This window comes from Haliaeetus albicilla, chromosome 17 (genome assembly GCF_947461875.1).
Source record: "Haliaeetus albicilla chromosome 17, bHalAlb1.1, whole genome shotgun sequence".
In the NCBI taxonomy this organism is placed as follows: Eukaryota; Metazoa; Chordata; class Aves; order Accipitriformes; family Accipitridae; genus Haliaeetus; species Haliaeetus albicilla.
Window position 1 is genome coordinate 20481281 of NC_091499.1, and position 14161 is coordinate 20495441.

The window sequence follows — 14161 nt, forward strand, 5'->3', positions numbered from 1 at the left end:
TCCCTGTAATTTTGAGGATGAAAAGCCTTCTAGTCAGTTGATTTTAAAAATGTGTTTCACTTGTTTGAGACCACTTTTTCTGATGTTAAAAAAGCCAACAAACAAAGCCCCCCAATTTACTTAAAACATCACGGACACTTGATGGACACTTAACTTGATATTCCTTTAATTCTAGCCTTTTGTAAGTAGAACTGTTGCTCTTTTAATGGCAAATATTTAAATTAAAATGCCCTGTGATCAAAGTGTGATAACAAATAAATAGGTTCGTGCTTCTTCTTAAACTAAAAAAGAAAAAGTAAAGTTCCTTCCTCTCACTTTCTGTATTTTCCACCCTTTCCTTTTTTTTCCCCGAGCATCCGAAGGTAATAGAGCTTGATAAAAATGCAGCAGGGGCGGGGAAGGGAGGGGGCAGGGGGAAGAGAGGGAAGATAACATTATTCCAGGCCCTTGCTCTGTTTTGTTAGGACAGATTTAATCTTTGGGCAGCATCAGAAGATAGGCCTGAATGACTGCCTGATCATCTCTTCACTCTCTCTTCTTTTATCTGGATTGCTCTCAACTCTTTTCAGGGATGATATCTCACTATTCTTATTTGGTAAATTAGGCTATTGTTTCCCTGTATTTCACTTATTGTAAAATGTTTTCTTTCTTAACTTCAGGCCATTGTTCCTGGGTAGTGAGCATGCTGTCACTGGAGAGGGGATGCGAAGAGGGAAGTATATAATTGGGGACAGATTCTGCCCTATTTTGCTAGTTAGTAGCTTGCTGTCCAGTGCGCTTGATTTCGTGGGGGTTTCTAGCAGAAAAAAACATGGATAAAAGGGGTCAAATTCGGCCTTGTAATTGAAGGGAAAATTAGGGAAACATAATTAATATTATGGAATATGGAATAGTCTCAAATGGCAATTTAATTCTGAAGTTAGCAAATACTCAGAATAACAGGCCATGCACTGGATGGTTTTCAAGAGAGCATTTGTTCACAGTCTGATTTATCAGTGCTTCTCGTTGCCTCATGATAAACACTAAAAAAAAGGAGGGAACACAAACACAAATGTCACGGTCATTTTTGTGCCATTTAACAGTGAATCTCAAGGCTAATGGTTGTAGTTCAGAAACAGAAACCTCAGGACAGAATACTAAAATGTGTGGTGCTGGGACTTTGTTTGTTGTCACTGGAATGTATATTTTGGGTGGTTATCTTTTATCTAACTGCGCTTTGAAAATAAAAACCCCCAAACAAAACCCACTGTAACTATGTTTTTCTTGTTCATTCTGAATAAAACGCGCCAGACATTTTGGGAGAGCAGGCTGAGGTGTGGAGGAACCAAGCACGAGCATGAACAACCAAACATCAGCATGTGCGCTAGTGCTTCACAGTGTGCGCAGCCTGAAGGTTGGCACCAGCATCAGCTGAGCTTTGACGAAACCTGAGGGATTCCCGCTCTGCTTGCGACAAGGGCTTGGGTGAAGGTGGTTACAGGCCAGCTCATTAAAGACGATGAACGCGTGTTGCGCAGTGTTTGATGACTGTTGAGAGAAGGCCAGAGTGAAAGAGCTTACATAAAAGCATTAACAAGGACATAATGCCAGTTGACTCACTCAGCACAACGTTGTCTCTGCACAGAGCATGTGAAGCCACAATTACTGAAGCAAGTGTTGCCGTGTCTTCTGGGAACTGTTGGTAGCCACCAGCTCCGTTAGTTATGTGGTTAATGACCACCTGCCCACAGGCGCTGTGCAGGTGATGGGGGTTTCAGAGGAGGCACATGGAGAGCCCCTCTGGAGAAGGCTACTGCTCTTTTCTGGCTCTCTCCCCTCCATTTTGAGTGGTACCAATGTTTAGATGAGAGGCGCTCATGGAAAATCTCCTTCTTCATGAGGAGGGCTAGGTGCATGAGAGTGGGGTGCCTATAGTAAAAGAGAGGAAGACAGAAGTCGTAACTCCCTTTTCCTATTTAATTGCTCTTTCAAATTGAAGCAGGGAGACCATGGCATTTGATACACTTGTACTGAGTACGCCTCCCACCCTGGAAGCGTTTATTCCGAGCTCAAAAACCCACAATGCTGGGCTAGATGTGTCCCTGGCATAAACATGGGATGCTGGACTCGCTGTCGGTGGGGTATCCTGCTGGACCCCAGCAGTCTGTGCCCGTGGGTGTGGGCGCAGAGCATTTGGGTGGGAGAGGCCCCCCCAGGTCCCCGCGCCGGACGCCCGGGATCGCCTGAGGCGGCCTGCCCTGCGCAAGGCATGGCGCTGGCTCTCCAGTGGGATTTTCACGGACCCCTGTAGGTAAACCGACTGGAGGGACCAAGCAGGTCGAGGGGGGACGGGACGTACGTGAGATCAGCCCCGCCAGAAGCCGGGGCGAGCGTCCCTGCCCGCGGCTCTGAGACACCCCCGCTCCTACCAGTGCCCCCCGTCGCACTCCTCCGCTGCAGCGTGACCTGCGCTTCCCCAGCCCGGAGGTCCCACGGATCCGCTTATCTTTTAATTATTCTCCTTTTTTTTCCCACTTAAGAGCGAGAGAAGGGCTGACAGCGCCGTTACCACCGCCGCCGCCCCCGCGGCGGGCCCAGGGGCGCCCCCGCACCCCGCCGGGCCTGAGGGGAGGCCGCTGCCCCTGCGCGGCCCCGCGCCCTGAGGAGGGGTGGGGGGCCGCCGCTCTGCCCCTCGGGCCCCCCCCTCCCAGCGGGCGAGCCCCTCGCTGCGGGGGCTCCTGTCAGGCGCCGCGGCCCCCCGGGAGCCCCTCGGCGGGGCCAAAGTGAAAGTGAAGCGACTCCCGAAACCCTTTGGGGTTGACGGCAGGAGCCATGTGACAGCCGGGAAGCAGCCCGGCCGCACGGGGCTGCGGAGGGCGATTAACGGGAGGTGGGGGTGGGTGCGGGGTATGATTTCTAACGGCTGCGGTGCCCCCCTCCCTCCCCGCCCGCCGCGGCAGGAGCGCCGAGCGGCCCCGCGCCGCCTCCCCTTCCCTCCCCCGCGATCCCGCACCGCCGGCGTCTCCCTCCGCGGCCGCACTGGCGGCCGTCCCCGGAGGCGGCGGCGCGGGAGGCCGGTCAGGGCGGCGGGGCAGGGCAGGGCAGGGCAGGGCAGGGCGGGCGGCTCCCCCTCCCCTCCCTCCTCTCCCATCCCCTCCCCTCCCCTCCGCCGCGTCCCCCTCAGGCAGGGCAGGGCAGGAGCGCGCCCCGCAGCGCTGCCCCCGGGAGGAGGGACTCGCCTCCCCGGCATGGTCACGGCGGCTTGTTAGGGTGGTCGTCTCCCTCTGTTGTTTTTTTTTTTTTTTCCTCCTTTCCGTTATTATTTGTAATTTTTCTCCCTCCTCGCCGCCGCCGCGGCTGTCACTGCTCTCACCGTTACTCTTATCACCGCTCTTCCCGGGGCTCCCGGCGCGGCCCTGCCCCGCCGCCCCCTTTGTGCCCGGCGCGATGAGGCGAGGGGCCGGCGGCCGGCGGGCGCGGCCGGCCCGCGGCGCCCGGGGGCAGCGGCAGGTAAGCGGGGCGGCGGCGAGGGGGCGGGCGGGGGGGGTAGGCAGAGGTAGGGCGGCCGCTGTCTGCACCGGGCGAGGTGCCGGTGCCGAGGGCAGCCTCGGCCGCGGCGGGGAGGGCGCGGAGCGGGGCGGCGGGGCGCAGTGACACCCGATGCCGGCCGCCCCCCCGCCCCCGGAGCAGCCCGCTCCTCACCCGCGCCGCCGCGGCCGGCCGGGTTTCTTCCTTCCTTTGTTTTATTTAGGCCGTGTCTAAAAACTTGTTATCGCCGCCACCCAAAAGGACACCCCCCTCCCTTCCCCCCCATCCCCGGGTGAGACCTCTGGGGTCTCAGCCCCCTCCCGGATTGCCCCTTGCTTTAACTTTCCCCGTCCCTTCCCCGTATTAAACCTGTCTCCGGCTGCGTATCATCCCTCTCTCCAGCCTGCCCACCCCGCTACCGCCCCCCCCCACCCCCAACCTTGGTGCCTATTTTGACTTTTCTTTTTTTTTCTCTCCCCCCGTTGGTTTCTGAGGGACTCCCCTCCAACCTGTCTGTAGGTATGTTTGTGTAACCAGACACTGAGAGTAGCTGTCTGCCGAGGAATTAACTCGGCAACCCCCAAAGCTTAGTTTGCATTCAATAGAGGTGTTTGTTTTTCAGGTTTAAACCTCCAGACGGGTTGAAGAAATCGCCCGAAAGGAACCACTTGGCAGATTTTGTTTCCTCCCTTGAAATCCCACTGGACGTGGAGCAGGTGGGGGATCGGGAGAGGAGAGATTTTTGGGGGGTGGGAGAGGGTGGTGGGGTGGAGAGCGACCAGGGGCTGAGTGGTGTGGGAAGGAGGCGAAAAGGGCTTTAAAGTTCGGAGAGTGGAGCTGCGCTTTCCCCCTTCCTCTCCTCTGAGGGCAGGGAGGATAGCTCAAGGCTCTCACTCTCGTTCGTTAAAAATAAATACTACAGAAGTTGGCAAATTTTGTAGTTTTAGAGAAGTGGATTCTCTCCAGGATTAACGTAAAAAATGTTGATGTTTGAGGAACTGCTCTTGCTCAACCCGTAAATAAAGTGGAGATGTTGACAGTTTGTCTAGCCTCTGGTAAACGAGAACAAAAAACATTTCATTTCTTGAAGGGCATCAATAATTGTGAGGGTGGGAGGGAGAGGAAAGAGTTTAACTATTAACCTTTATCTGGGATCGTAAATGAGTTGAAACTTGTGTTTCTGAAGCTTCTTTTTATGCATTTGCTTTTCTGTTTCCCCCCCTCTGCTTTCCTTCCCTGGAGATGGTGAAAGGTAAATGAAAACGATGATGCTCGCATTAATTGGACAACCAGGCGATTTTATGGCTCACCAGTAAAAAAATAAATGCCACGGGAAAATTGCTGTTTGTAGTGCAGGCGGTGGGAAAGTGGTCTGGAGGGTGTGGGGGAGTGGGGGGGACGGACGGCAAAGCAGCAGCGCTGGCTGCGGGTTGTGCTGTTACTTTAGGGGGTTTTGGTTTTGTGTTTCCAGATCGTTCACTTGAAGACGCCAGAGGACGATTTGTGGAAGGTAAGAGAGCCTTTTCCCCAACAATTACATTCTCCGGGGCCATGTACTGTGCGTACCTGAGTATTTGCCTACTGCTCAGGCCCACAGTGCCAGCACACTCGTGCTGGGAAGTGATAAATAGGAGAATGCTGAGCTGTTGCTGGCCATGGTGTGCATATTGGGAAGTACAGCATTTTTTAGCAAACAGATAAGCTGCTTTTGCGTACCAAGATGCTTGTTAAGCTGATGAATTCCTCCCTTCCAAAAAAAGGATACCCTTTCTTTTCTTAATCAGGACATAGCTTAGGAAAACAGGAGATGAAGAGTACAATGAAAAAGTTTCTGTTCCAACTGTTTTCTACATGTGGAAGTAATATGCCTAACTTAACATGTAGGTTGTTTCCAACAAAGATGTTAGTATTAATTTCAGTATGAATTGGCGGGGGGGGGGGAAGGGAAATCTTTGTACCTTCTTAATTGCATCTTCCCAAATGTGTTGTTATGTTACTTTGTGGCACAATTCTTGTCTGAAGTGAAATAAAATGACTCTTACTGCTTCTGAAAATAAACTGTGTCCAGCCACCAGAACTTTTCTCCTTCCTACAGGCTTAATGAAGTGAAAGCAGGAGATCTTGGGGAGGAGGCAAGGGTGGGAGAGATACGGGATCATAAAGTTTGGCAGAGCAAGTGATTGGGGGGGGCTGTCTTTGTTAGTTTGTCAGCACTGCACTTACAAGCAAAATATGCTGTTCCAGTAAATGCAAATTCAAGTAATTTCAAATGAATATTGTAAAAATGCTTTCCCATTATTTTTTTCTTAGGAAGGACAGAGTCTTTCACTTGATCGTCAGTATTTTGTCATTCTCTTGTCTAGGAATCAAAAAGATAAAGGCCGAGTAATACTGCTTATTCTCATGAATTACTGTGGAAATCTGTACAGCACACTCAGTTCTGAGGGAGTTCCTCTTCCCCCCCTTTAAATGAGTCCCTGCCCGCAACAAGTGTGTTGATATGCTGATCTGAAGGACTTGGGCACGATGCCAACTCAAGCAATTTAAATGACATGGTTAATAGTGTCTCTACTGTCCTTATCGCACAGTAGTTGTCTTTAATAAACTTGGTGAACTTCCAGGTGGTAATCGTGGATGACAAATTAACTCGAGTCCTAGCTCTCCTGTTTTATGAACTCTGTTTTGCTCTAATTAATAAATATTAAATGCTAATTCCAGATGAACTATAACAATTTGCAAAAAATACCTCTCTCCTCTGAATATGTGATTTATTTAGGCAAATAAGAGCCAAATAGATTATCTGAAAGAATTTCTAATGCTAAAGTGTTCCCATGGATTCTACTGCTAGCAAAGTGATTTTCTTAAGTTTTTCTGTAGTAATAAATTTGTGGGACACTGCATCCTTCAAATGAATCTTTATCAAACACTTCAAAAGAGGAAATAATTTTACATAAAGTAGGTAAGCCAGTATTAATATGTCTAACAAATTAAACCACTTTGTAATTCCTGTAAAGCATTTTAGATGGAAGTGAAAATGATTGTTCCATCAATTTCAATTTGAAATAGGTAACCTTTAAAAAGTAGCTAGTATAATTTCAGAAGTACGCACACTGGCAAACAGTAGGCTGTTTCACAGTGGGAGTTTTAAAGTTTTTTGAGTACCTCTAGTACTCATACTGACTTCCCCTTGTAGAATTAAAAGATAACGACATAATATGAAACTACAGAAGAGGCAGAGTAGTACAATTGACAGTTTAACTGCAAATTGCATGTATGATTGCTTAGATTGTGATTTTTATTTTTTGAGAGATTTGGTCCTAAAAATATCTCTGCTAGATCTCATCTTCCTGATTTCCAAACCTGCTAAATCTTGCCAGAAGCCGTAGAAATGCTCATGTTCTCAGCAGCTGTTAAGAGCTTGCTGAAGCGCTTAATAATAATGTGTTTCATGTCTTGTGGCTGTGATTGAAATACAGTGCTGTGTGCTTAACTGGTAAGTTTGGAAATGCTCTTCTTACTGGCCAAGATTGTATTTTTGAAAATTAATACGTGAATGCAGATTCTCTGATGTCACAGGTTTGACTTCTTGTGGCTTTGTTTGCAAAATTCACTCCTTTGAGACTAGTGAAATCTAACAAGATTCTACCTATGTCTTAAAAGTAACAATAGATAAATAATAAAAATCATCAATTACTTTCTTAAAAGCCTTGTACAAATGAAGAAGTCTGACAGAATTTTTTTTTTTTTTTTTTTACTCTGTCACAAATCATATTATAGCCACAGCAAAAGTTATTTAAGTATTAGCTTTTGTAAAAGTGAAAGACCCAATCTGGGATAGTACTGAAATCTTATCGTGAAACTCCTGTGGCCCAGAGAATGGGGCAAAGAAGGGAATGTGCCTTTTTTTGTATATATTCACTATATATTAGATATGTTAATTTCAGTCATTCCTTGACAGTATGGATCTGCCCATTCATTAAAACTAAATATTTGTTGGTTCAAAGTAACATTTGGAAAGATACTCGATGATGTGAAGGCACAGTATTTCTAGAAACGTTTTTTGATAGTTGATAGGTCACTCCTTTTTGGATGCTCTGAAATTATGATAGTGGCTTTCTGATACTCAGGATGTGAAGTTAAAAGTGATCTTCGTTGTTAAGCCTTCTAATTGATGAGTTTTTTTCCCTGCAGCCCTCCCCAAACCTGATAGCTCTTTCAGTTTCACAGTTGGCCTCATGTTCTACTTTTCTTTTCGCTTTGGAGTCTGGGCAGGAGGCTTGTCAGGGTTTGCAGTTGTGCTGCTCTGTGCAGGACTGGGTGGCTGTGCTTGAAACCATATGGGTGTTACTCTTCAAGAATTGTTGCCACCTTTCCCAATTCCTCCTCCTTATTAAAAACAATGTTAAGGATCTCTTCATTAGCAATGTATCACATTAGAAACCACATGCTAAGCATCATATACTTGCATAATGACATTTTGAAAGATAAGGCCTTGAAGACTTGGTTGGGTTTTTTTGTGAAAACTGGGCACGTTAAATGCACAGAAAATGTTCAGGTTCAGAAAGATTTACAGATGTAGTGCGTCTGAACCATTTCTCTCTAAAATATCTTTGTCTTTTATTTTCCCTTGTTTGCCATGTTCATCACTTAGGACCTGAAATTGCTAGCACGTGTAATAAGCACAATCTTACTATTGTGAGGAATGCCACTGAAGTAATTGGAATAATTTTTGGTAAAGTAGTGCCCTGTGTTTGCAGAATGGCATAGCCCTTGTCTTTTAAGCTCCGCAGGGCAGGGAATTGTCTTCGAAGTATTTTCTGTAAAGTGCCTGGCATGTCTGTGTGCGCCAAAAAATGATAAAAAATAACAAACAGTAGTTGACAATTTATGTAGACTTTTTTTATTATTATTATTTTGGAATTTGCCTATAGGGTACTTTCTAGCAAAAAGAAAAATGCCAGAGTGGCTTCCAGCTGGGGCAAGATGTGCTCTGACGGTGAGAGAAGCTTTTAATCGAAATAGAGCACACATTTAATCGATAGTATCTTCTGTGAAGCTGTTGGGCCAAAACATCAACTGGCGTAAATCAGTGTATCTCCACTGAAGTCTGTAGAGACACGGCTGACTTACACCAGATGATGTGAGCGTCCTTTTTGGCTTTAACAGTTTTCCTTTAATCTTCTTGCCACTTAAACTTTTACTATGATCTGCCCACATTCCAGAAGTGTGGAATGAAGATGGGATAACGTTTCCTTACTTTCCTCCTCCTTTAAGCCTTTGGTGGCTTTTCTTTTGCATGATGATGTATCCTTTATTAGTGATACATGCTCTAGTCTCCACTTCAAGCCTGTGAAGGTAGCTGTCCTCCTCAAAATCACACCTGAAAAGGAGTGTCATTGTATTCAGAAACACTCCGGTCTTGTTTAGCTTGCCAGATGCAGGTGTATTGTAAATAGCTTCCTGATCATACTGTATTAGTGATTAAAGGTTCATAAATGCTGTTGTTAGTAACCCTCTTATTAGCAGTTTGTGTCATGTGAAGTTTAGAAACGTTGCCCCCCACATCTCTTTCCCAGAATAATTTTATCATGTCTGCCAAGTGTCTTCATGTTTTAGTTACTAAACTGCATCATCCATGTGAAGTAATTGAAAATGCTGAGTGTGTACATCTTGTGTGGTGGGAAGATTCAAATGATATTTGGGTAGTAAAGAGGAGAAATAAATTATTTTTCTTTATCTTCCAAGCCTCTAATAAACATTTTTGAAGGCAGTGTTAGTAAGCTTGTTAGAGATGGGAAACCTGTGTTTGAGTAGAGGCACACTCATTTTCAAAAGTTCAGGCTAAGTCTTGTTCTTTCCTACTGAAGTATAACGCCATTTTTAGAATTTTAGCGTAAATATTTTTAACAAAACTTGCTTTGTTAACTAATGCAGACAAGTAATCAAGTTCGTTAGATGATTGCCCAAAATTGCTGGTTTTGAAGAGAGTTGGGATACTTGTGAGTGTGCATGTGTGAGTTCAGATTTGGAAGCAATGGAGAAATCATAAATCCTAATACACACAGAGCAGCTATAACGAGAACGTGATTAACTGCCTAATCATACATTTTTGCTCAAACGTCTTCTCACACTGTACCCAGTTTTTCCTGAGCTTTATAAACTGATAGTATCTTCAGTGAAAAAAAAGTAATAAGATGAAAATATTGTGCCCAGATGCTGTACTGCACAAGGTCACACAGAAATGTCTGTAGAGCCTGATAAATAGTGGATTCTGCAAGTGGAAATGAGCATACTCCATTTCCTTTGAACTGACTGGAAAGTTACTTTCCAGCTTGCCAGTTCTTCCAGAGCTATAAAGGACCGTAGTAACTAAGCCTTTCACCAACATTTTATTAAAGCAGGAAATATATGTAATTACAACATTTCAAGTGACTCAAAAAAGATACGTAGAAAACCAATAATATATGCAATAATTTTAGTGCTTACAGGCACTCAGATGTCGATTTCCTTTTTGTTTGTAGTTAGGAAAAACTTTGGATGGAAATGGGGCTGCAAAAGGGCAAGAGTTGATGCCAAAAAAGTAAAGCAAGTTTCAGAGCCTGTCTTGATTTTTATTTTCTATCGGTGATACAGTCTTTGCAGAAAGTGAAAATATTCCAACAAAACTCTGAACTCGACTAAGGCTGTAAGAGTTAGCCATTTTCAAAAATGTGTGTCTCTTCAATATACTTCCAGCTTGTGCAAGAAGACATGCTTTCAGTCTTTTTTTGTATCTTATTTTATTGTCAGAAACACTTTGCAGGTCTTAAATTAGTCCTGGTGGGACATCAGCTCCAGCTGAGTTATGACAGTTTATAGCAGCTGACGATCTAATATAATACCGACTTAAGAGCCTGGTCCTGCTGATGTAACATGCAATGAAGTCAGATTTCATAGATAGCGTGTTATCATAAGGAAAATTGAACTTCTAGATTTTTATCCAAGAATTTCCTTAAAATACAAATTTATGAGATGCTTTCATAGGAGAGGGAAGTCCTCTTCTTTCACTGTTTTTAATGGTTTTCTTAAACTTCTGTATGGTATTTACAAACTCCAGCTAATGATGAAGAATCAGATGCCATAAACTTGCGTTGTAGATTGCTGTGTCTAATGGTATTTTTAGGGTTGCATATACTAAACTGGCATTTAATTTATAGCTAAAATAAAATAATTTCTCTGTTCAGTTCCATAAGATTGTAACAGCAGCTTATGAATTGGAGAATGATTTGTCTTAAATATTTTCAAGTAATTTTTTTTTGTTACCTTTTTAATGAAATTGCAGAAATGTACAAAAGACAAGAGCTGGATGTTGGGAAGTGATTTAGAGAAAGTAAAAAAAAGAAATTATTTTAAGTGAAGATCAGTAAAGCTAGAAATGATTGCTTTTGTGTGAACTTTGTTTCTATGGAGAAAAACACCCCCAAAATATTTTTTCTTTTAAAGTTTTACACATATTGTAGAACAGTAGAAGAAATCATATGTTGTGGATTGCTTTTGTTTGTAGCAAGGATTTTTTTAAGGCAAGATCTCAGAGGATTTTATATATTAACTACAGATCACTCCCAGCCAGTCACAAAAACTCTGCATGATGCCTACTCATGTAAGATTTTTGGTTTGAAATCAAACTTTTTTTTTGCTTCTGCATTATAAACAATTTGAGTAATACATTGGACATGCTACATTGAATAGCAGCACACCCAAAAGTTTGGCGGATGGGGAGTTTTATCCTTCCACCCTTGCTCTGCAGTAGTGTTTGTGCAAGTTAAGTGTCCAGTTATATGAATCTGATTGCAGCGGGAGGGGAACACATGGGATGGTGCAGACAGAGTTGTTCGTGTGGGAGTGATTGCAAGATCAGAGCCTTGTACTGTAAGTTGGCCCTCATGATTTCCAAAAGAAAGTGTATTAACCTATAAGTTTAAAAATAGTTACCCTTGATTTAAATATGCACTGATGGAATCCTAAAGTCTTCTAAGTGCTCTTCTGCTGTGACTTCGTATGCTATTATAGAACTTACTAACAAAATAAAAAACAATACATAATCTGATCAAAGCAATTGTTAGAAATGACACTATTTGATAAGATCATCTACTGAAAATAAAGGGGGAAATGAGATCTGACTGAGGTAAAACCAGGTAAATAGCTTTCAGCTCTGCTTTTGTTATTCAAGAAGAAAGAGCAACAATAGGTGCTGTTTAGAGTCAGGAGCTGCCCTTCTAACCTCTGCTGCTCTTAAAATGCCTGAAGGTTATTGCATGGTTCATGGTGGCTTTTATGCTTGCAGTTCAACTTTTAATTTTCTAACAAAAGGAGATGCAGTACCAGCCTGCTGATAAACACCGTGCAGAACAATTGGAGAGAAAAATGGAAAAATTCCTCACGGTTTTTTCCTCCTTTCCAGTTACTGAAGTATACTGGCTTATTTTTAACAGAAGAGCACTGCCTCCTATGTTAAGCTGCCAAAGCTGGAGACTGATTTTTAAAAAGTAGGAACATTATTTCTACGAGAATGGGATGTGCTTTTGCATTCAATAGCCCCAGTCCAAACAAATGATTTGTTGCATGCTGTTATGGGTAGTGATCTGAGCATCCACAGGGGCTCTATCTATTTCAACAAGATTTCTGATTCTTGCTGCACTGGCAAAATCGAGTCGAGTTAGCCTTAAACCCAGCCTTTTCAGCATCAGAACTCCAGCTGCCTGGCCCAGAAGTGTTCCTGCTGAGCATGAGAAGCACCCTGTCTCTGCGAGTTGCAAGGCGGTCGCACGCTGTAACTAATACAGACAAACGTCAGCCAGCACTTTCGCCCTGTCCTTACATGTGCTGCTTGAATTTGTTGGCATGATCGTTGCCGGTGTTTAGAATACCGTGCTGGCTGTGATGCTTTGTACTTGGATACCGGTGCGATCAGAGGAGAGAAGGGGTCAACTTCTGAAGGTATTGTTTTCCAGCACAGCTGAAAGTAATGGAATGTAACAGTTTTAGGAATGTACACCTGTGAGTATATAATAAGAGGCTATCTGTTTGTGTATTTTCACTGCTGACATTCAGATCAAAGGTCCCCTAGGTATTGTTGTAGTAAGAAAAAGGGAAAGGGGCCACATGTCTTGCCAACTCTGACCTGTTGTCTTGCTCGTTGTTTGCAAGTTTTCACTAGAAAATCAGTCATGAGCCTGCTTCGAGGTGACTTACTTTCAGGAGTTCCCTTAGCGCATATGGATATTCCCTTCAAAAAGCAGCAGATTCAGGTCTCAGTGATTAAAAGAAGAAATACTATGAGCAAGTGCTGCTGCTTAAATATCAAAACCGATACCCAATCTTGCATTGGACGGTGCTGGGATATTGTCACAAACACTTAAAAAACCCCGTTGTGTTTTTGAGGCAGTGAGTGTTACTCCTGGATGACTGATGCCAGAAAGGCTGACAAGTAAGCTGAGAAACAGCTTCAAGCCTTTACAAACACATAGCAGCTTAAGCATCTTCGACCCTTTACAACTACATGCCAGCTAAAACAAAAAAGTGAGGAGGAATCTGTCTCTTGCCTTCCAGCTTGCTTACAGCTAAAGGAAATGTATCCCAAATGGAGGAGAATCCCTCAGGCCCTGGAAGTTGTTTAATTAATCATCACTTTCAGCCTGCTCATTAAATGGCTTTTCTTTTCTCACAGGGGCAAATGAAAAAGATGATTACACCTGGGAGAAACAATGACACCTGTTAAATCTTCCTCTATTGTTAAGCACAGTTAAAAGAAAAAGAAAAAGATTTAGATTTAATTTTAGATATGCAGAATAAATAGAACTGTGCTTGCTTTCTTTTTATGTAGGTTATGTGGGATTTGTGCTGGTACATATTTATGTCATAATAACGTATGCTACTACACCTGGCAGCAATTCTCATCTTCTTTAACTGAATTTGCTTAAATCAGAAATACTAGCTTTTTTTATTTATTAAGGGAGAAAGACTTTTACTGTTAAATTTCTGCTTGCTTCTGTAACACATCCGACTTGATTTCTGTATGACAGAGGTGTTTTACATGAGAGTCAACACTGTCCTCACCAGAGTCTTCTGTGGTTTTCTGCTTCTGTTGCATTAACATTTTGATCATGATAGACTGTCTTGGCAGCTTGTGATGTAATTTATCACGTTGCTTCAGTGCGGAGGCTTTGTCAGCAACAGGGAATTTCAGGAAGAATTTTCCATTGGCTCAAGGAAGCCAGCAGCAGCACTGTGAGAATTTTACATGGAAATCTGAGTGTAGACATGGCCTAAGGGAAACTACTCGTGTGTCTGATTTTGGGGCACGTTTGGTAAGTAGTAGTAAGCTGGGGTGTTGGGTAACCATGGTCATCAAGAACTTAGCTTGCTGTACGTGCTTAGTGTGCGTAAGACCTCTTGCAATCTTTTTTCATGTTGTGGAAAGTTATTAGCATTTTGATAATACACATTTTTCTCTTTCCCTGTGGGCTCTGCAGCTCCAGTTTGCTCTGGATGAATTCCTGGGGCACATTGTTTGCTAACTGTACTCAGGCCTGGGAAATCAGTATCTTACTAGGCGATAAAGACTGTTGTTTGGACAGTTTGATTTAAGATAGTCTTTCCAAGATACAGAGTCAGA

At 43.8% G+C, this 14161-nt stretch overlaps 1 protein-coding gene across 3 annotated transcripts in view; it reads left to right on the forward strand.

Moving 5' to 3' along the window:
• The first annotated feature begins 3056 nt into the window (after window positions 1–3056).
• PRDM1 (PR/SET domain 1) overlaps window positions 3057–14161 on the forward strand; it is a 103163-nt gene continuing 92058 nt past the window's right edge. For 2 of the 3 annotated variants that reach the window (XM_069804964.1, XM_069804960.1), the window contains exons 1-3: window positions 3951–4026; window positions 4130–4223; window positions 4979–5017. The gene's annotated coding sequence lies outside the window, so the exon portion shown is untranslated. Of the gene's footprint in view, window positions 3490–3950; window positions 4027–4129; window positions 4224–4978; window positions 5018–14161 lie in introns of those variants that run through there. The other variant, XM_069804961.1, reaches the window with a different exon arrangement.